Raw genomic sequence first — 19616 nt, 5'->3', positions numbered from 1 at the left:
CCAAACAGCACAATGTCCAAAATCGGGACATAAGACGTCTTTTAGCCATCTTTTCGTAAGACATCTAAAAGATGTCTCTTTTAGACGTCTCTCTTATGTCCCCACTTTTGGATATGTGTGGTGTCTGGGTTATTTCAAATAAAAGACATGTAATCTCCTATCAAAATTTAAAAATCCGAATACGAGACAACAGGCCTTTATGGAAAATATTTTAAGCAAAACGAATGATATTTGAGGAACAAGCAACAGAGAATGTTTTATAATTTTTTTACAAATGATACAATTTAATGTTAATTTTCTATAAAGTAGAGATTAGGAGGAATAAATAAGCACATACAAATAAATTTGAAAACATTTGTAAACGTAACGAATTACGTGTCTGTTTTTGAACGAAAAACGGAATTGTATTCGTGGATGCACATTTCAGCTGTTCGCATTCTCGATATTCATACGCATTTCGAAGCAAGCTTGCTTCCTCGGACCTCGTTCGCGATCGTTTGCGATCGCGACAAGCAAAGTGCGAAACGTCAAACGCGCGCGATCGTTCCTCTTCAGTCACTTAATTAATTATTAATTCCCGCACTTAACGAGAGGTTCAAGCATTCATTGAAGCGTCTTCCCGCGCGATTCACTCATCACTCACGAAAAAATCGAAACGGAGACAAAAGACGTGAATTCCGAGTTTATCGTTTCACTGCGACACGTGGAACAGCGATTCCATTAAGATTCGGATGTATCGCACTTCGAATCATTTATTTCTCACATATGTACATATAATTCACTCACCATTCAATCACGGCGCACTGCAGGAGACCCGCCAAATCACAGCCGGCAAGGTGATATGTACGGCGCGACGTCCAGCACGGCATTCGACGTTCATTTCGTCTAGCGACGGCATGGCATCTCCCTCGTTTCAGCCGACACGAAGAAGGAACGGAATATTCGGCGTACGTTCAGCTTGCAACACCCCGTAACCGAATTTCTTTTCGTTCACGAGAAAGGAATTACACGACCGACGTCTCGCGATCCGACGTTAAACGTGTCACGTATATTACTTGCGCGAATGCGCGGCATTGCGCGCGCCGAGCCGCCGGCGCCGGCGGCGGCTCGATCGATATCGATGCGGCGGCGTACTAGGCACCGCGCGGCGCGCAGTCCGTAGTCCGTACCAACCCGTACTAGCGGCGCGACCCAGCGCGACCGTTGAACTCGAAAGTTCCGTACCTCGAAGATCGGCGCGTTTTCGACGTTGTTTTTGATGATGAGCGGACTTGCCACTCGTTTCCGTCAACGCTCGGAGTAGTGTCACCTGCGTGAGTGACTCAGTTATCATTCTCCCGAGGAATTTCGCACAGGTAGGAAGTGTTTGTGCTCCGCGCGGGCTCGTCACCGACGTCACCGTGCTTCGTGTTGTTTTCGGAACGCGCTTGTTTCGGTGATTGGCATTCCTGCTTCCTCGTTTCGCGGGCCGCGGGCCGCGGGAATAATCGCTACGCGCTGTGTGTGTTCAACATTTACAAGCGTGCATATCAAGTAGTGTTTGTCGAAATGAACGTGTCGTGCGTAATCGCTCGCTCGAGACGTCGAGGCGAAGGTACGTACGGCAATTGTGAACGACGCAGTTTCGCTGTGATATTCGCGGGTGATAATCGCTCGTCTCGCCATGTCTGGACTCGCGAATCGCGAATGTGTATCTCGTGTCGTGCTTTGAACGCTGTGCCCAGTGCCGGAATTGTCGTGTCGACTGTCGTGCGATTTATCTCCGATTCTCTTCGTAGGGAAAAAGAGGGCTGAGTGTAGTGAGAGTGATAGTGTCGTATCGAGTGATTCGAGTAACGAAACGCCGTGATACATCGCGCCCGTTCGTGAGTGCTTCATAATCTCCGTATATCTCGCGTCGCATAAGTTAGCGGCCGGCAGTCACGATTCTTCGTCGTGCATAATTAATAACGCAGTTTTACTTTCGCGAGATTTTTACGAGTTTGATACCGTATGTACTGTGCGTGCGATAATAATTAATTTCAATAGCGTATCTTCGATTAACCAAGTGCGTGTCTTTATTAACCGTCCGCTCGACTTGCGTAGTATCGCGCCAAGTTGCCGACACCTCGGAACATTTCGTGCATTAACCTAACGCGCGGTGATGAACGCGGAACGAATCGGGGCAATCGGATTTGCACGAAAAATTGTTACCTAGCATGCTTTTATATTACAAAGTAAAGTACTTCCTTCCCCTGGGGTACGACCTTGGCGAGGTGGGAAGGCCCAGTACCCAGTACGAGGATTTTACCCAAGCAAAACACTTGTTCTGCTTGGATAAAAATCTAAAGACGGGGAAGCTAACGTACCCTCGCGTCCGCCGATTTAATTGAATAAACGAACCGTAGCCGGTTCGTCGCGTTTGCTTCGGGAGTGCCGTTCAAGTAATCGGACTAAAGGACTTTTCTAAACGGGAGTGCCGTACAGTATCGCGCGAGAAAGACTTTTACTGCAGATAATTAGTCCGCGCGCGATTGTAGTTTATTATCCGCGAGTGTTTCTCGCGAGTGTCCTGTGCGGTGAGAGGAGAAGGAGGAGAAGGAGGAGGAGGCCTGACGTCCTAAGAGGAGGAGGAGGCCTGGGAGAGGCATCGGGCACCGGCGGAGCAACCTTGGGGTAAGTATCATCTCTTAGCTACATAAAATTAATAATTTGTTTCCATTTATTCGAATTGTTTAATTTAAAGTTAAAAGTATTTAAGTTAAAAGTAATTAAAGAAAGAGAATTAGTTTATCTAAAATTTTATTCCCGTAAAGATCTGTTTCGATAAACAGATAATTGTATTGCTAAATATTTTATTGAAAGACGAATTAGAGACGCGTAAGAATTAACTTTTCAAATGTTAATAATTTTGAGCGCTTTTTTAATTTAAATCTTATGTTTGTATGTTACAGTATCACCGTAGCTACGTGGCTGCATAACTCCGCCCGTTGCGCATCGAATCGGTGAGTCAATGAGAAATTTTTTTATTGAAACAACGAATCTACGAATAATTAAATATAGAGCACAAATATATCTCCGGTACATGTCAAATTACAATAATTTATAGTATGAAAATATTATTACATCTCGTAGATTCGTTGCCTTAAAATGGATGGGTTAAAACTAATTATGGCATATATTTAATCTTGGTATCACTTATTTATCGATACATTGTGCGATTGTGCTTGAGGAAATACTCACACACTTCGCATGCACGGAGCTCGCAAAGAGTTCATCATCGTTCGTCGAGTTACGTTGACGAATTGCCGCGTTTTTTTATAAATAACTTTTGAATAAAATTTGTAAGTACATAAAAAATTAAATTTTTGAAATTTTCTTACGTAGATCAATTCTATTTACAGTTAAAGTAGAAACCAAGAAAAAGAAACAAGAAATAAGTATTGTAGTCAATAAATTTTTATTTAGATTTTTTAAAAGAATTATTTTTTTAAGCAAAAGAGATATCATGTTAGATGTTTAAAAAAAGTATCTGTAGATAGGGAAAAATTGTGAATTAGTTAGTATGTTTTATTTATTCCTTTATTCCCATTTATTCTTTTTCATATGTTTATCCAAGATTAAATATAATATAAATTGATGCAAGGAAACAATATATAGATATATTTAGAATATTAGTATAAAAAAAAGCGTGCAATATGCATAAATTAGTAGATTTATTTAATTTCAGCCACAATATGCATAAACTATACATGAATAAAAAATATTTTGGTCTTATTATGCAATTTTTTTTATAGAAAACTTGATAATTGTTATTAATTGCTAAAATTTATTTTAATAAAGCATCAATTTTACCCTAATTTTTTGCAACCTATCCATCTATTTTTGATTGAGAAATTGGCTTTGTGCCAGTCAAGTAATATATGACGTGAGATTCTAAATATTCTGTCGAGAAACACTGAAACTTTTAAAATTATTTTAAAATTAATTGTATAGTACAATTATTCAACTTTGCAATAATGTATATAACTATATTATATCAAAAATAATGTTGGTGAAAAGTGAAAAATATAACGAGATACATTTATGTCGATACGTAAAGATTTGCGTACCTATATTATTTGATTATAGCAATGCGGTTGTTTATTATAAAATATCCAATTATAATATTAATATATATCACGTGGGAAGTTTTTTTTTCTCGGATCTCACGTCATTTATTTTGTATATCTTACTTGATACACTTTCAAGATGCGTACTGCATGAACACATCTTCGTATTTTCGCGGTCGATTTTCGCGGTCGGTTTTTACATCGAGAAATTTTCCATTATTTTTTGATTTTGTCAACATTATAAATTTTAATTTTTCGCGGAATATAATTGAGATATTTATATAACGCAAAGTAAATTTTTTTTCTGTACTTGATTACAATTTCAAATTAAAAGAACGGGTCACAAAGAAACGGACAATCAATATTCTCAAATAAATAACGGAATTAATAATAGAAATATTTTTGGTCAAACTTGTGCAGTCAATTTTTATGAGTTAATATTTTTTTGTAAATTAACTTCTCGTGAATTTTTTTATACAATCGATGCACGTTGAATGTAATTCGAATCGAACGTAACATTATTTGTCGGCGATGATAATGATCCGATAATGGAAGGAATTTTTCTCCTTCCATTGTGATCTGGTCGAAAAGCGACCAGATTATATATGGCCATCGACAAAGGTAGTTCCGATCTGGCCCGAAGAAAGAAGATTTAAATCGCGCGCGTGTTAAAATCCCCAATTCCACATTTCCCAAATCTCAAGTGAACGTGTCACTTTGAGATGTCCCGTTTAAGTATCCTGCTAAATTAATCAGCAAATCAGGTTCCTCATAAATCGTGTCAAGGTCTTAATTAAAGATTTATAATAAATTTATATTATATTGTAACACGGGTACTACGGATAGGTAGAAAAATGGAAATATTGGTGGGATTATAGATCGGAATACGGGTAGGTAGGGATACACACGGGTATATAGGTAGGGATTCGGGTAGGTAGGGATTCGGGCAGGCAGAGGGACAAGGGGATATAATTTGATAGTTGAAAAAGATTGTAGACGAAATAATAGTAATAACTTTAATATAATAATTATATTTTTTATAATAACTCAAAAAGTACATTAAATATTACTATTTTTTTTATATTAAATAATTTTTATATTAAAATTTATTTAATATATAAAAAATTAGTATTTTATATTAAATACTCTAATTTTTATATTAAGTAATACCAATTTTTACAGGCATTGTAAAATATTATGTACTTGTATATATTGTATATGTATATATCAAAAATATATACTGTAATATTAATTGTATAATATTAACTGTGTAAATGTAATCGCGGATGTGTATAATAAGACGGAAATCATGACGCGTTTAGTAAACGGTTTACTTTTTAAAACTTTAGTAATTTTTATAATTTACTAAAAGATTGTTAATAAATTCGGGAGATTTTTCATTCAAAATTTCGTATTAGAAATTATCACTATTAATACAAGTAATATAATTTATTGAATAAAAGTATGAAAAGGTTCGATGTTAAGACAATGATCATATGTTAAATCGTAAAAAGTTAATGCAAATATCGTGTTATTTTCACGTTCATAGACGCGATCGCTGCCTCGGTGATAGGGCCTTATCGCTGTCCCTCGCGTCAGGTGGACGCTAGCAAATGCGTGGTTTATTCCGATGGAGAGTCGTAACGATCTTTATCGTAGAGAGTTATTTCTCGTCGGTTTCTATAAAGCCCCTTGCACAATGCCAGGCAACAGGCAATAGGAACAGGGAATAGAAATCAGAAATCATGTATAAATGCAGAATAAACAGTGACACAGGCAATAGACACAGAGTTTCCGTCACGTTGGAAATTCTGTGCCTATTGCCTGTTGCCAACCAATCATAGTATTCGAATTTTTTAGATTGTAATTAACGATTTTTTGGTTATTTCCTGTTCCTATTGCCTGTTGCCTGGCATTGTGCAAGGGGCTTAAGACCCATCTGCTGCGCCTAGTTCGGCGCCTCGTTGAATATAAGGGTTTCCGTTGCAGGGCCGAAATTAATTTCGGGTTTTCTTGACGGTTCCCGGAAGCAGTGGTTTCGGTAATAAGTTAACGACGACTACTACGTAATTTTTAAGTATAATAAAGTCAAATCACGAAATCGAACATATTCTGAGAGAAGAGACTTTATTCTTCTTATTAAATATTCTTCCATTAATATTAATGTTACTTTAACGCTAAAAACTTAGATTGAACATGGATAGTATAGCTGTTTATAGATAAATTTTAATTATATTCAAGAAATTAAAAATTTACGTTTGATCGTTTCATGCGACTTCTATGAGAAAAAAGTGGTTACAAATGGATATATTTTCTTATTTAATCTTTAGTTTCTTTTAAGAAACTATTTCAGGCCCAGGCACTGGATATTCCTCCATTTTAGAACATTAATTAATTTTTAAATCTTTCAGGTTATTTAATATAATAAAATACATATGCAACGTATGATATGTAACGTAAGAATTTTTTAACTTGTATTTATTTGATAAATTTTATGAAAAAGATTCGTACTTATTGAAATAAATCGTGATTATATGATGAACCTAATTAAAAAAATGTGTGAGTACTTAATAAATTCGAGACGAATCGATTGGGTACCCCGATATCAGTCAGATTTTGACAATTCTAATTGGAATTATCTAAATGTTACATTTAATATTTAGATAATCCTACACTTAATTATTTAACTAAATAGACTAAATATTACAGAAAAAATGAAAATGACATGAATTTTATATCATTAAATATTTGACTATGAAATTAATTGAAATCTCATTGTTATTGGTTCGATTCGATTCATCTCGAACAGTCGGTACCCGAGAACTTTTGTACTCGCACATTTAACAAACCACAATAAAGACGTATGTATTTTATTATTTCTAAATATAATTATTTGTAACCACTCTTCGATAGGAATTGTTCTATTCATGTTTTTTGTAATAAAAAAATGTATTTCTTAATAATGAAAGAATATATTTCCGCGCACGAATCTTGATCTTGTAAGGAGCTGTGATAAATACCAATTAAATTATCGTGAAAATATCCGGGAGTTGCATAACACTTGCATTATGCAAATATTTGGAAAGAGGTGATAGTCGTTAACTAATTGCCGAAATGACTATCGGGAGCGGTTCGAAAGACCCGAGATTCGTTTCCTCCTGCAGCGGGATCTTTGGTGTTCAACGGGTCACTTAACTTTCCTTCGCGGATTGATCTTGTGGAACACGACAGAATCAGAGCACAGCTCGCTCTCCACTATATGGATCGTTCTTCTTTGTGTCGGATACTACCCGGCGTGCCACTCGGCGGAGGGATCTTGATCTGGCCAAATCATTGGGCCAGTTATCCTTCACTGAACGCGGCGATAACACACAGTCTTTGCTCGTGATATTTTTGAAGCTTGTGTATCTCGCATTGGAAGTAAAACGGGAATATTCAAATGCGCGATAAATTATTTCGTTCAGTTTACTCGCGATTATATAGATATTATAGATAATTAAAATCGTGGACATGATATGTATTGCGAAATGTTTAACGTTTATCAAATAACATTCATTATCGCGTAGAGAATTAATAATTATAAAGGATTCGTTCGCGCATTGCAACGGATGTTATAAAAATTATGTATATTGGAAGTGGCTTAGCATCATTTCTTTCGTCGCGTATTTTTCAGCTTGATTATTGCCTTACATCGAAGGTTTGTCTATTTTTTTCGCGTATCGATCATTTTCTTTGGCTTTCGCAAAATATAATGGAGTATAACAATAATTGATGTTCTCCTTGATGGAATAACATAAGTAATAAATTTATTAACGATCTTTTTGGTCGTGATTAATAAATATATTTATATAAATACTATATTTTATATAATTATTTATGTCGTATAACCTGGTATATATGTATATATATATATGTATATATATATGTATATATATATATATATATATATATATATATATATATATATATATATATATATATATATATATATAATATAATATCAACAAACTTCCTTGACCATAACTGGCAAATTTATTAATAGATAAAACGACGTTTCGGTCCAAATTCGGAACCTCTTCTGGTGAATAAAGCTCTTACAAATACATTCAACAGGCAATTCATGACACTGTGCCCGCACGTCAGAAACTGAAGACTATAGGCAAAAAAAGAATTTCCCTTTTGTATTGTGATAACTTAAATAAAATTAAGGAAATATAAAATTAGAGTATCTAAGTAACTTACATGATTTGTGCGTTGTCAGTGTGAATATGGTATAATAATATTAATAATGTAAGATATAAAATTAAAATAGTATAAAATTAAATTCGTGTTATTTTAAGCAGTCGCGGCTTCGACGTCGCTTATTTATACTGTTTCTAAGAAACTTAATAACATCATTAGAAAGGGTAAGGATAGGCTGGATTACATGAAACAAATTGAATTGGTTTATAAAATTGACTGCCTAGACTAGCTGTAATGCTACATATATAGGACAAACAAAAAGACACCCCGAAACTGGAATCAAAGAACATAAAACTGATATTAGGAAGCACGTTAGTAATCATTCGGTAATAAGCAAACATTGGCTTGAATTTAATCACGAGTTTGATTGGGCGGGAACGAAAATATTATATAGAGAGCAAAATGTCAAAAAGAGAGAGATCGCGGAGACGTTTTTTATTAAAAAAAACACACAGGCAATAAACCTCCAGAAGGACACGGAGAAATTAACAACAATTTATGATAGAATAATAGGTACTTCTTAGTTAACCTTTACTGGTTATAAATTATTTATGTCTGTACTCATTGTGTTCTCCTCAATCGTGGCATACGGACGTGCTTCCTAACACGCTCTACGTACATTATTTAATTTTTACTATTTTAATTTTATATCTTACATTATTATACCATATTCACACTGACAATGCACAAATCATGTAAGTTTTACTTAGATACTCTAATTTTATATTTCCTTTATTTTATTTAAGTTATCACAATACAAAAGGGAAATTCTTTTTCTGCCTCTAGTATTCAGTTTCTGACTTGCGAGCACAGTGTCATAAATTGCCTGTTGAATGTATTTGTAAGAGCTTTATTCACCTGAAGAGGGTCCGAATTTGAACCGAAACGTCGTTTTATCTATTAATAAATTTGCCAGTTATAGTCAAGGAAGTTTGTTGATATTATTTTATGTTCAAGAAAATGTCCTATCATTGTTATATACATATACATGTTTTTTAGGATATTGAACTAAATAAGAAAGAAAACCTGAGAACTTGAGTCGCCAGTGAATAATTAAAAATTAGTAAAGGTATTATGATCGATCCAACTGGCCAAATTTTATTGATCACAAAAACGCTACGTTCGACCGCAGATCCCGGTCCTTTTCAAGCGTATATACACTACTCACAAATATTAATTTGTCTGACATAATGCCCACACTACGCCGAATCTAAAAACTAAACGACAAAAATTGAGCACTCTACAATAAATATAAATAAAAATCCATAAAAAATTATATAAACCAGAAACTTACATATTTGTGCGTCAAAATCAAAACGGTAAAATACTTGTTAAACGGCATTATTTGTTAATTGTTTGTATCGGAGGAACATGTCAAAGCCGTGCGGTGCATGGTAAAATTTAAACTGACAAACTTGACAATATATAAAAACAGACCAGTGCCGTCAATAATAAGCTAGGGCGTAGAGAGGGAAGTGGCGAAGAAGGAAAAGAAAATTATGTTTCTTTTATAATATGTTCGTAGAGAGCGTTAAGATTCTCAGTGTCTTTTTGTAAATTAATGGTGTCGTCAAATTTTTTGATAAAAAACATCTCCGCTAATTCCCTCTTTCTGATCTGTCTCTCTTTATGTATTATTTCTGATAAAGTTAAGCGTGTAAAAAATCTTCCCTCCAGGGGGTGGGGGGAGTCCTGCCGGACCCTTTAGGGGCACGGGGGAGCCTTCCACTACGGGTTTTGCGCACCCGGAGTACCCGAGCACACCAGTACCGTAATCTACGGCAGCCCTATGGGTCTGTCGTGGACCGGGGAGTCCTTTTAAGGACTCGCGAGGTAAGCGGCCTCTATAAAAAGTCCGCTCGGCTGGTCGGAGTCGTGAGGGAGGAGCTTAGGCTCTCCTAACCGACCTAAGGGAAGGAAAACCCTGACAGAAAACCGGGGGTCCGGCTGCCCTGCTTAGGAGTCTGTCGTTGGCTTCGGCCACCTAGACTCCAACATCACGCTTATACGGTTAAGCGCGGGGGAAATCGCGCCGCGTGTCTGCCGCGCCGGGAGACAATTCGACGCTTCGCTTATACGGTTCGCCGCGTGTCTCTTCGCGCCGCGAGACAATTCGACGCTTCGCTTATACGGTTCGCCGCGTGTCTCTTCGCGCCGCGAGACAATTCGACGCTTCGCTTATACGGTTCGCCGCGTGTCTCTCCGCGCCGCGGGACATTTATACGCTTCGCTCGGTTATACGGTCCGTCGCGTGTCTCTCCGCGCCGCGGGACATTTATACGCTTCGCTCGGTTATACGGTTCGCCGCGTGTCTCTCCGCGCCGCGAGACAATTCGACGCTTCGCTTATACGGTTCGCCGCGTGTCTCTCCGCGCCGCGAGACAATACGACGCTTCGCTTATACGGTTCGCCGCGTGTCTCTCCGCGCCGCGAGACATTTATACGCTTCGCTCGGTTATACGGTCCGTCGCGTGTCTCTCCGCGCCGCGAGACATTTATACGCTTCGCTCGGTTATACGGTCCGTCGCGTGTCTCTCCGCGCCGCGAGACATTTATACGCTTCGCTCGGTTATACGGTCCGTCGCGTGTCTCTCCGCGCCGCGAGACATTTATACGCTTCGCTCGGTTATACGGTCCGTCGCGTGTCTCTCCGCGCCGCGAGACATTTATACGCTTCGCTCGGTTATACGGTCCGTCGCGTGTCTCTCCGCGCCGCGAGACATTTATACGCTTCGCTCGGTTATACGGTCCGTCGCGTGTCTCTCCGCGCCGCGAGACATTTATACGCTTCGCTCGGTTATACGGTCCGTCGCGTGTCTCTCCGCGCCGCGAGACATTTATACGCTTCGCTCGGTTATACGGTCCGTCGCGTGTCTCTCCGCGCCGCGAGACATTTATACGCTTCGCTCGGTTATACGGTCCGTCGCGTGTCTCTCCGCGCCGCGAGACATTTATACGCTTCGCTCGGTTATACGGTCCGTCGCGTGTCTCTCCGCGCCGCGAGACATTTATACGCTTCGCTCGGTTATACGGTCCGTCGCGTGTCTCTCCGCGCCGCGAGACATTTATACGCTTCGCTCGGTTATACGGTCCGTCGCGTGTCTCTCCGCGCCGCGAGACATTTATACGCTTCGCTCGCTCATACGGTCCGTCGCGTGTCTCTCCGCGCCGCGAGACATTTATACGCTTCGCTCGCTCATACGGTCCGTCGCGTGTCTCTCCGCGCCGCGAGACATTTATACGCTTCGCTCGCTCATACGGTCCGTCGCGTGTCTCTCCGCGCCGCGAGACATTTATACGCTTCGCTCGCTCATACGGTCCGTCGCGTGTCTCTCCGCGCCGCGAGACATTTATACGCTTCGCTCGCTCATACGGTCCGTCGCGTGTCTCTCCGCGCCGCGAGACATTTATACCGTTCGCTCGCTCATACGGTCCGTCGCGTGTCTCTCCGCGCCGCGAGACATTTATACCGTTCGCTCGCTCATACGGTCCGTCGCGTGTCTCTCCGCGCCGCGAGACATTTATACCGTTCGCTCGCTCATACGGTCCGTCGCGTGTCTCTCCGCGCCGCGAGACATTTATACCGTTCGCTCGCTCATACGGTCCGTCGCGTGTCTCTCCGCGCCGCGAGACATTTATACCGTTCGCTCGCTCATACGGTCCGTCGCGTGTCTCTCCGCGCCGCGAGACATTTATACCGTTCGCTCGCTCATACGGTCCGTCGCGTGTCTCTCCGCGCCGCGAGACATTTATACCGTTCGCTCGCTCATACGGTCCGTCGCGTGTCTCTCCGCGCCGCGAGACATTTATACCGTTCGCTCGCTCATACGGTCCGTCGCGTGTCTCTCCGCGCCGCGAGACATTTATACCGTTCGCTCGCTCATACGGTCCGTCGCGTGTCTCTCCGCGCCGCGAGACATTTATACCGTTCGCTCGCTCATACGGTCCGTCGCGTGTCTCTCCGCGCCGCGAGACATTTATACCGTTCGCTCGCTCATACGGTCCGTCGCGTGTCTCTCCGCGCCGCGAGACATTTATACCGTTCGCTCGCTCATACGGTCCGTCGCGTGTCTCTCCGCGCCGCGAGACATTTATACCGTTCGCTCGCTCATACGGTCCGTCGCGTGTCTCTCCGCGCCGCGAGACATTTATACCGTTCGCTCGCTCATACGGTCCGTCGCGTGTCTCTCCGCGCCGCGAGACATTTATACCGTTCGCTCGCTCATACGGTCCGTCGCGTGTCTCTCCGCGCCGCGAGACATTTATACCGTTCGCTCGCTCATACGGTCCGTCGCGTGTCTCTCCGCGCCGCGAGACATTTATACCGTTCGCTCGCTCATACGGTCCGTCGCGTGTCTCTCCGCGCCGCGAGACATTTATACCGTTCGCTCGCTCATACGGTCCGTCGCGTGTCTCTCCGCGCCGCGAGACATTTATACCGTTCGCTCGCTCATACGGTCCGTCGCGTGTCTCTCCGCGCCGCGAGACATTTATACCGTTCGCTCGCTCATACGGTCCGTCGCGTGTCTCTCCGCGCCGCGAGACATTTATACCGTTCGCTCGCTCATACGGTCCGTCGCGTGTCTCTCCGCGCCGCGAGACATTTATACCGTTCGCTCGCTCATACGGTCCGTCGCGTGTCCTCTCCGCGCCGCGAGGACATTTATACCGTTCGCTCGCTCATACGGTCCGTCGCGTGTCCTCCTCCGCGCCGCGGGACATTTATACCGTTCGCTCGCTCATACGGTCCGTCGCGTGTCCCCCCGCCGCGCCGCGGGACATTTATACCGTTCGCTCGCTCATACGGTCCGTCGCGTGTCCCCCCGCCGCGCCGCGGGACATTTATACCGTTCGCTCGCTCATACGGTCCGTCGCGTGTCCCCCCGCCGCGCCGCGGGACATTTATACCGTTCGCTCGCTCATACGGTCCGTCGCGTGTCCCCCCGCCGCGCCGCGGGACATTTATACCGTTCGCTCGCTCATACGGTCCGTCGCGTGTCCCCCCGCCGCGCCGCGGGACATTTATACCGTTCGCTCGCTCATACGGTCCGTCGCGTGTCCCCCCGCCGCGCCGCGGGACATTTATACCGTTCGCTCGCTCATACGGTCCGTCGCGTGTCCCCCCGCCGCGCCGCGGGACATTTATACCGTTCGCTCGCTCATACGGTCCGTCGCGTGTCCCCCCGCCGCGCCGCGGGACATTTATACCGTTCGCTCGCTCATACGGTCCGTCGCGTGTCCCCCCGCCGCGCCGCGGGACATTTATACCGTTCGCTCGCTCATACGGTCCGTCGCGTGTCCCCCCGCCGCGCCGCGGGACATTTATACCGTTCGCTCGCTCATACGGTCCGTCGCGTGTCCCCCCGCCGCGCCGCGGGACATTTATACCGTTCGCTCGCTCATACGGTCCGTCGCGTGTCCCCCCGCCGCGCCGCGGGACATTTATACCGTTCGCTCGCTCATACGGTCCGTCGCGTGTCCCCCCGCCGCGCCGCGGGACATTTATACCGTTCGCTCGCTCATACGGTCCGTCGCGTGTCCCCCCGCCGCGCCGCGGGACATTTATACCGTTCGCTCGCTCATACGGTCCGTCGCGTGTCCCCCCGCCGCGCCGCGGGACATTTATACCGTTCGCTCGCTCATACGGTCCGTCGCGTGTCCCCCCGCCGCGCCGCGGGACATTTATACCGTTCGCTCGCTCATACGGTCCGTCGCGTGTCCCCCCGCCGCGCCGCGGGACATTTATACCGTTCGCTCGCTCATACGGTCCGTCGCGTGTCCCCCCGCCGCGCCGCGGGACATTTATACCGTTCGCTCGCTCATACGGTCCGTCGCGTGTCCCCCCGCCGCGCCGCGGGACATTTATACCGTTCGCTCGCTCATACGGTCCGTCGCGTGTCCCCCCGCCGCGCCGCGGGACATTTATACCGTTCGCTCGCTCATACGGTCCGTCGCGTGTCCCCCCGCCGCGCCGCGGGACATTTATACCGTTCGCTCGCTCATACGGTCCGTCGCGTGTCCCCCCGCCGCGCCGCGGGACATTTATACCGTTCGCTCGCTCATACGGTCCGTCGCGTGTCCCCCCGCCGCGCCGCGGGACATTTATACCGTTCGCTCGCTCATACGGTCCGTCGCGTGTCCCCCCGCCGCGCCGCGGGACATTTATACCGTTCGCTCGCTCATACGGTCCGTCGCGTGTCCCCCCGCCGCGCCGCGGGACATTTATACCGTTCGCTCGCTCATACGGTCCGTCGCGTGTCCCCCCGCCGCGCCGCGGGACATTTATACCGTTCGCTCGCTCATACGGTCCGTCGCGTGTCCCCCCGCCGCGCCGCGGGACATTTATACCGTTCGCTCGCTCATACGGTCCGTCGCGTGTCCCCCCGCCGCGCCGCGGGACATTTATACCGTTCGCTCGCTCATACGGTCCGTCGCGTGTCCCCCCGCCGCGCCGCGGGACATTTATACCGTTCGCTCGCTCATACGGTCCGTCGCGTGTCCCCCCGCCGCGCCGCGGGACATTTATACCGTTCGCTCGCTCATACGGTCCGTCGCGTGTCCCCCCGCCGCGCCGCGGGACATTTATACCGTTCGCTCGCTCATACGGTCCGTCGCGTGTCCCCCCGCCGCGCCGCGGGACATTTATACCGTTCGCTCGCTCATACGGTCCGTCGCGTGTCCCCCCGCCGCGCCGCGGGACATTTATACCGTTCGCTCGCTCATACGGTCCGTCGCGTGTCCCCCCGCCGCGCCGCGGGACATTTATACCGTTCGCTCGCTCATACGGTCCGTCGCGTGTCCCCCCGCCGCGCCGCGGGACATTTATACCGTTCGCTCGCTCATACGGTCCGTCGCGTGTCCCCCCGCCGCGCCGCGGGACATTTATACCGTTCGCTCGCTCATACGGTCCGTCGCGTGTCCCCCCGCCGCGCCGCGGGACATTTATACCGTTCGCTCGCTCATACGGTCCGTCGCGTGTCCCCCCGCCGCGCCGCGGGACATTTATACCGTTCGCTCGCTCATACGGTCCGTCGCGTGTCCCCCCGCCGCGCCGCGGGACATTTATACCGTTCGCTCGCTCATACGGTCCGTCGCGTGTCCCCCCGCCGCGCCGCGGGACATTTATACCGTTCGCTCGCTCATACGGTCCGTCGCGTGTCCCCCCGCCGCGCCGCGGGACATTTATACCGTTCGCTCGCTCATACGGTCCGTCGCGTGTCCCCCCGCCGCGCCGCGGGACATTTATACCGTTCGCTCGCTCATACGGTCCGTCGCGTGTCCCCCCGCCGCGCCGCGGGACATTTATACCGTTCGCTCGCTCATACGGTCCGTCGCGTGTCCCCCCGCCGCGCCGCGGGACATTTATACCGTTCGCTCGCTCATACGGTCCGTCGCGTGTCCCCCCGCCGCGCCGCGGGACATTTATACGCTTCGCTCGCTCATACGGTCCGTCGCGTGTCCCCCCGCCGCGCCGCGGGACATTTATACGCTTCGCTCGCTCATACGGTCCGTCGCGTGTCCCCCCGCCGCGCCGCGGGACATTTATACGCTTCGCTCGCTCATACGGTCCGTCGCGTGTCCCCCCGCCGCGCCGCGGGACATTTATACGCTTCGCTCGCTCATACGGTCCGTCGCGTGTCCCCCCGCCGCGCCGCGGGACATTTATACGCTTCGCTCGCTCATACGGTCCGTCGCGTGTCCCCCCGCCGCGCCGCGGGACATTTATACGCTTCGCTCGCTCATACGGTCCGTCGCGTGTCCCCCCGCCGCGCCGCGGGACATTTATACGCTTCGCTCGCTCATACGGTCCGTCGCGTGTCCCCCCGCCGCGCCGCGGGACATTTATACGCTTCGCTCGCTCATACGGTCCGTCGCGTGTCCCCCCGCCGCGCCGCGGGACATTTATACGCTTCGCTCGCTCATACGGTCCGTCGCGTGTCCCCCCGCCGCGCCGCGGGACATTTATACGCTTCGCTCGCTCATACGGTCCGTCGCGTGTCCCCCCGCCGCGCCGCGGGACATTTATACGCTTCGCTCGCTCATACGGTCCGTCGCGTGTCCCCCCGCCGCGCCGCGGGACATTTATACGCTTCGCTCGCTCATACGGTCCGTCGCGTGTCCCCCCGCCGCGCCGCGGGACATTTATACGCTTCGCTCGCTCATACGGTCCGTCGCGTGTCCCCCCGCCGCGCCGCGGGACATTTATACGCTTCGCTCGCTCATACGGTCCGTCGCGTGTCCCCCCGCCGCGCCGCGGGACATTTATACGCTTCGCTCGCTCATACGGTCCGTCGCGTGTCCCCCCGCCGCGCCGCGGGACATTTATACGCTTCGCTCGCTCATACGGTCCGTCGCGTGTCCCCCCGCCGCGCCGCGGGACATTTATACGCTTCGCTCGCTCATACGGTCCGTCGCGTGTCCCCCCGCCGCGCCGCGGGACATTTATACGCTTCGCTCGCTCATACGGTCCGTCGCGTGTCCCCCCGCCGCGCCGCGGGACATTTATACGCTTCGCTCGCTCATACGGTCCGTCGCGTGTCCCCCCGCCGCGCCGCGGGACATTTATACGCTTCGCTCGCTCATACGGTCCGTCGCGTGTCCCCCCGCCGCGCCGCGGGACATTTATACGCTTCGCTCGCTCATACGGTCCGTCGCGTGTCCCCCCGCCGCGCCGCGGGACATTTATACGCTTCGCTCGCTCATACGGTCCGTCGCGTGTCCCCCCGCCGCGCCGCGGGACATTTATACGCTTCGCTCGCTCATACGGTCCGTCGCGTGTCCCCCCGCCGCGCCGCGGGACATTTATACGCTTCGCTCGCTCATACGGTCCGTCGCGTGTCCCCCCGCCGCGCCGCGGGACATTTATACGCTTCGCTCGCTCATACGGTCCGTCGCGTGTCCCCCCGCCGCGCCGCGGGACATTTATACGCTTCGCTCGCTCATACGGTCCGTCGCGTGTCCCCCCGCCGCGCCGCGGGACATTTATACGCTTCGCTCGCTCATACGGTCCGTCGCGTGTCCCTCCGCGCCGCGAGACATTTATACGCTTCGCTCGGTTATACGGTCCGTCGCGTGTCTCTCCGCGCCGCGAGACTTCACGCTCATAAAGTTAAGCGTATAAAAAATCTTGTCTGCAAAAGACATCATCAAGGGAATAATTTGTAATTCTTTTCAGCAATTACATTTCCATTAAGCGAGAAAAGTCAAGAAACATTTCGACTATATTGCAACAACGTCGTAAAATTAATGCAATATAGCTGAAATGGCTTCTTGATTTATCTTGCTTAATGGCAATGAAATCACACTGCATTGCCACGAGTCTCAATGTGGCTCGAGACTCCTAGCTGACCCGGAGATGGAAGTGGATTTTGTGGCCTGAAGCGCTTAAAAGAAAGTGGTGAGTGTAATTCATTTTCACGTACTATGTCACTTATAAACAGAATAATAATCTTCCCTCGCCAGTATATAGAATAACAATTAAAGTAATCTTTAAATCGACCGTGACTGGCAATATATAACGTCTTTTCCGATATGAACATAGAAAAACCGTGAGCCAACTTGGTTTGTCGGATTCACACAGTACGTTTTCGGATCAAATCGAGACCTTATAAATTTCGACCATGGGATTTGGTCAGTTGATGTAATTTTTAAATTAAATAGTTTAAATTTTTATTGCGAAAAAATATTACCCCAGCCCCAGTGGTCGAATTGGCACGACACCCGCACGGTATACGGGAGGTTCCAGGTTCAAACCCTGGCTGGGGTAATATTTTTTCGCCAGTCACGGTCGATTTAAAGATTACTTTAATTGTTATTCTATATACTGGCGAGGGAAGATTATTATTCTGTTTATTATACACCGTCGACCTAAAAATTGGTGCTCCATCTTATAGTTGTTATTGCGATAAAATATTACCACAGCCCCAGTGGTCGAATTGGCACGACACCCGCACGGTATACGGGAGGTTCCAGGTTCAAACCCTGGCTGGGGTAATATTTTTTCGCAATAAAAATTTAAACTATTTAATTTATAAATTACATCAACTGACCAAATCCCATGGTCGAAATTTATAAGGTCTCGATTTGATCCGAAAACGTACTGTGTGAATCCGACAAACCAAGTTGGCTCACGGTTTTTCTATGTTCATATCGGAAAAGACGTTATATATTGCCAGTCACGGTCGATTTAAAGATTACTTTAATTGTTATGTCACTTATGTCATAAAATTTTCTATCTCTTCTGTCTTTACTTAATCGAATCGTTTATTTGAATGTTTCAGAAAATAACGACGCAGAAGGTGACATCGGAGCAGCGAGGGAATTCTGCGTAGCTGACATTCCGAGCAGCCTGAGAGGAGGAGGAGGCCTAGGATAGGCATCGGGCATCGGCGTACCAACACTTCTGGTAAGTGTTACTTTTTATTTTTTTTTAAGATATTATAGAATCCCTCTTTGTGCTTATTCAGTTCCTACATTAAACCGTGTTTCGGAATTTAAATTAGTAAAAAGAAATATTTTGAAAAATTTGATTCAAGTTGATTCTAACGTAGAAACCTTTTTCGAAGAAGTAATTTAAAATATAATATTAATCTGAATAACGAATAAGATGTTCGATGCGCGTGACACGTATTTAATCGATTCGATTATTTTTATGTTATAGAAAATATCCACGCGGGAAGGAGCAACGTTGCTTCCCCAAGTAGAACAAATCAGTCATGAAAATATCAAAATGACATCATTCTGTAATCATTTTTTACGCGTCATCGTGACGTCAAAATGGCCCATTAGAAGCATCTAATCTTGACTAATCGCTACTTCTCTTTGACTTTTATTTGATCTTTTCGTTCTATTTAAGAATATACTCGAAATATGTTATGAGAACTGAAGAAAATTATGACTGATCATGCAATTTGTAACAATATATACTGTTACATATATCGCGAGTCTCGTAAAACAGCATGTCATAAGTCAGTCATTTTAAACTGATTCTTGACGTTGACCATATGATGACATAAAATTCATCATTTTAATGTCACCTTGACATTTCTGTGATTAACTTGTTCTACTTGGGTCGCATCGAGGGAACACGAGGGACATCCCGAGCAGCCTGAGAGGAGGTGGAGGCCAGGGAGAGGCATCAGGCGCCGGCGGAACAACATGCGGTAAATATAATTGGTTTATACATATTGTGTTTCGCGGAAAGTTTAACCAATCGGTTTTTCAATCGAATAGTAAAGTTAGTCAGAGAGTAGAAATTAAAAAAAAGTTTAATTTTTAAAATTC

Source organism: Temnothorax nylanderi, unplaced genomic scaffold (assembly GCF_030848795.1).
Source record: "Temnothorax nylanderi isolate EJ_2023f unplaced genomic scaffold, tnyl_v1.0 TNYL_tig0015_pilon, whole genome shotgun sequence".
Classification (NCBI taxonomy): Eukaryota; Metazoa; Arthropoda; class Insecta; order Hymenoptera; family Formicidae; genus Temnothorax; species Temnothorax nylanderi.
Note: the sequence above shows the minus strand (reverse complement) of the source record.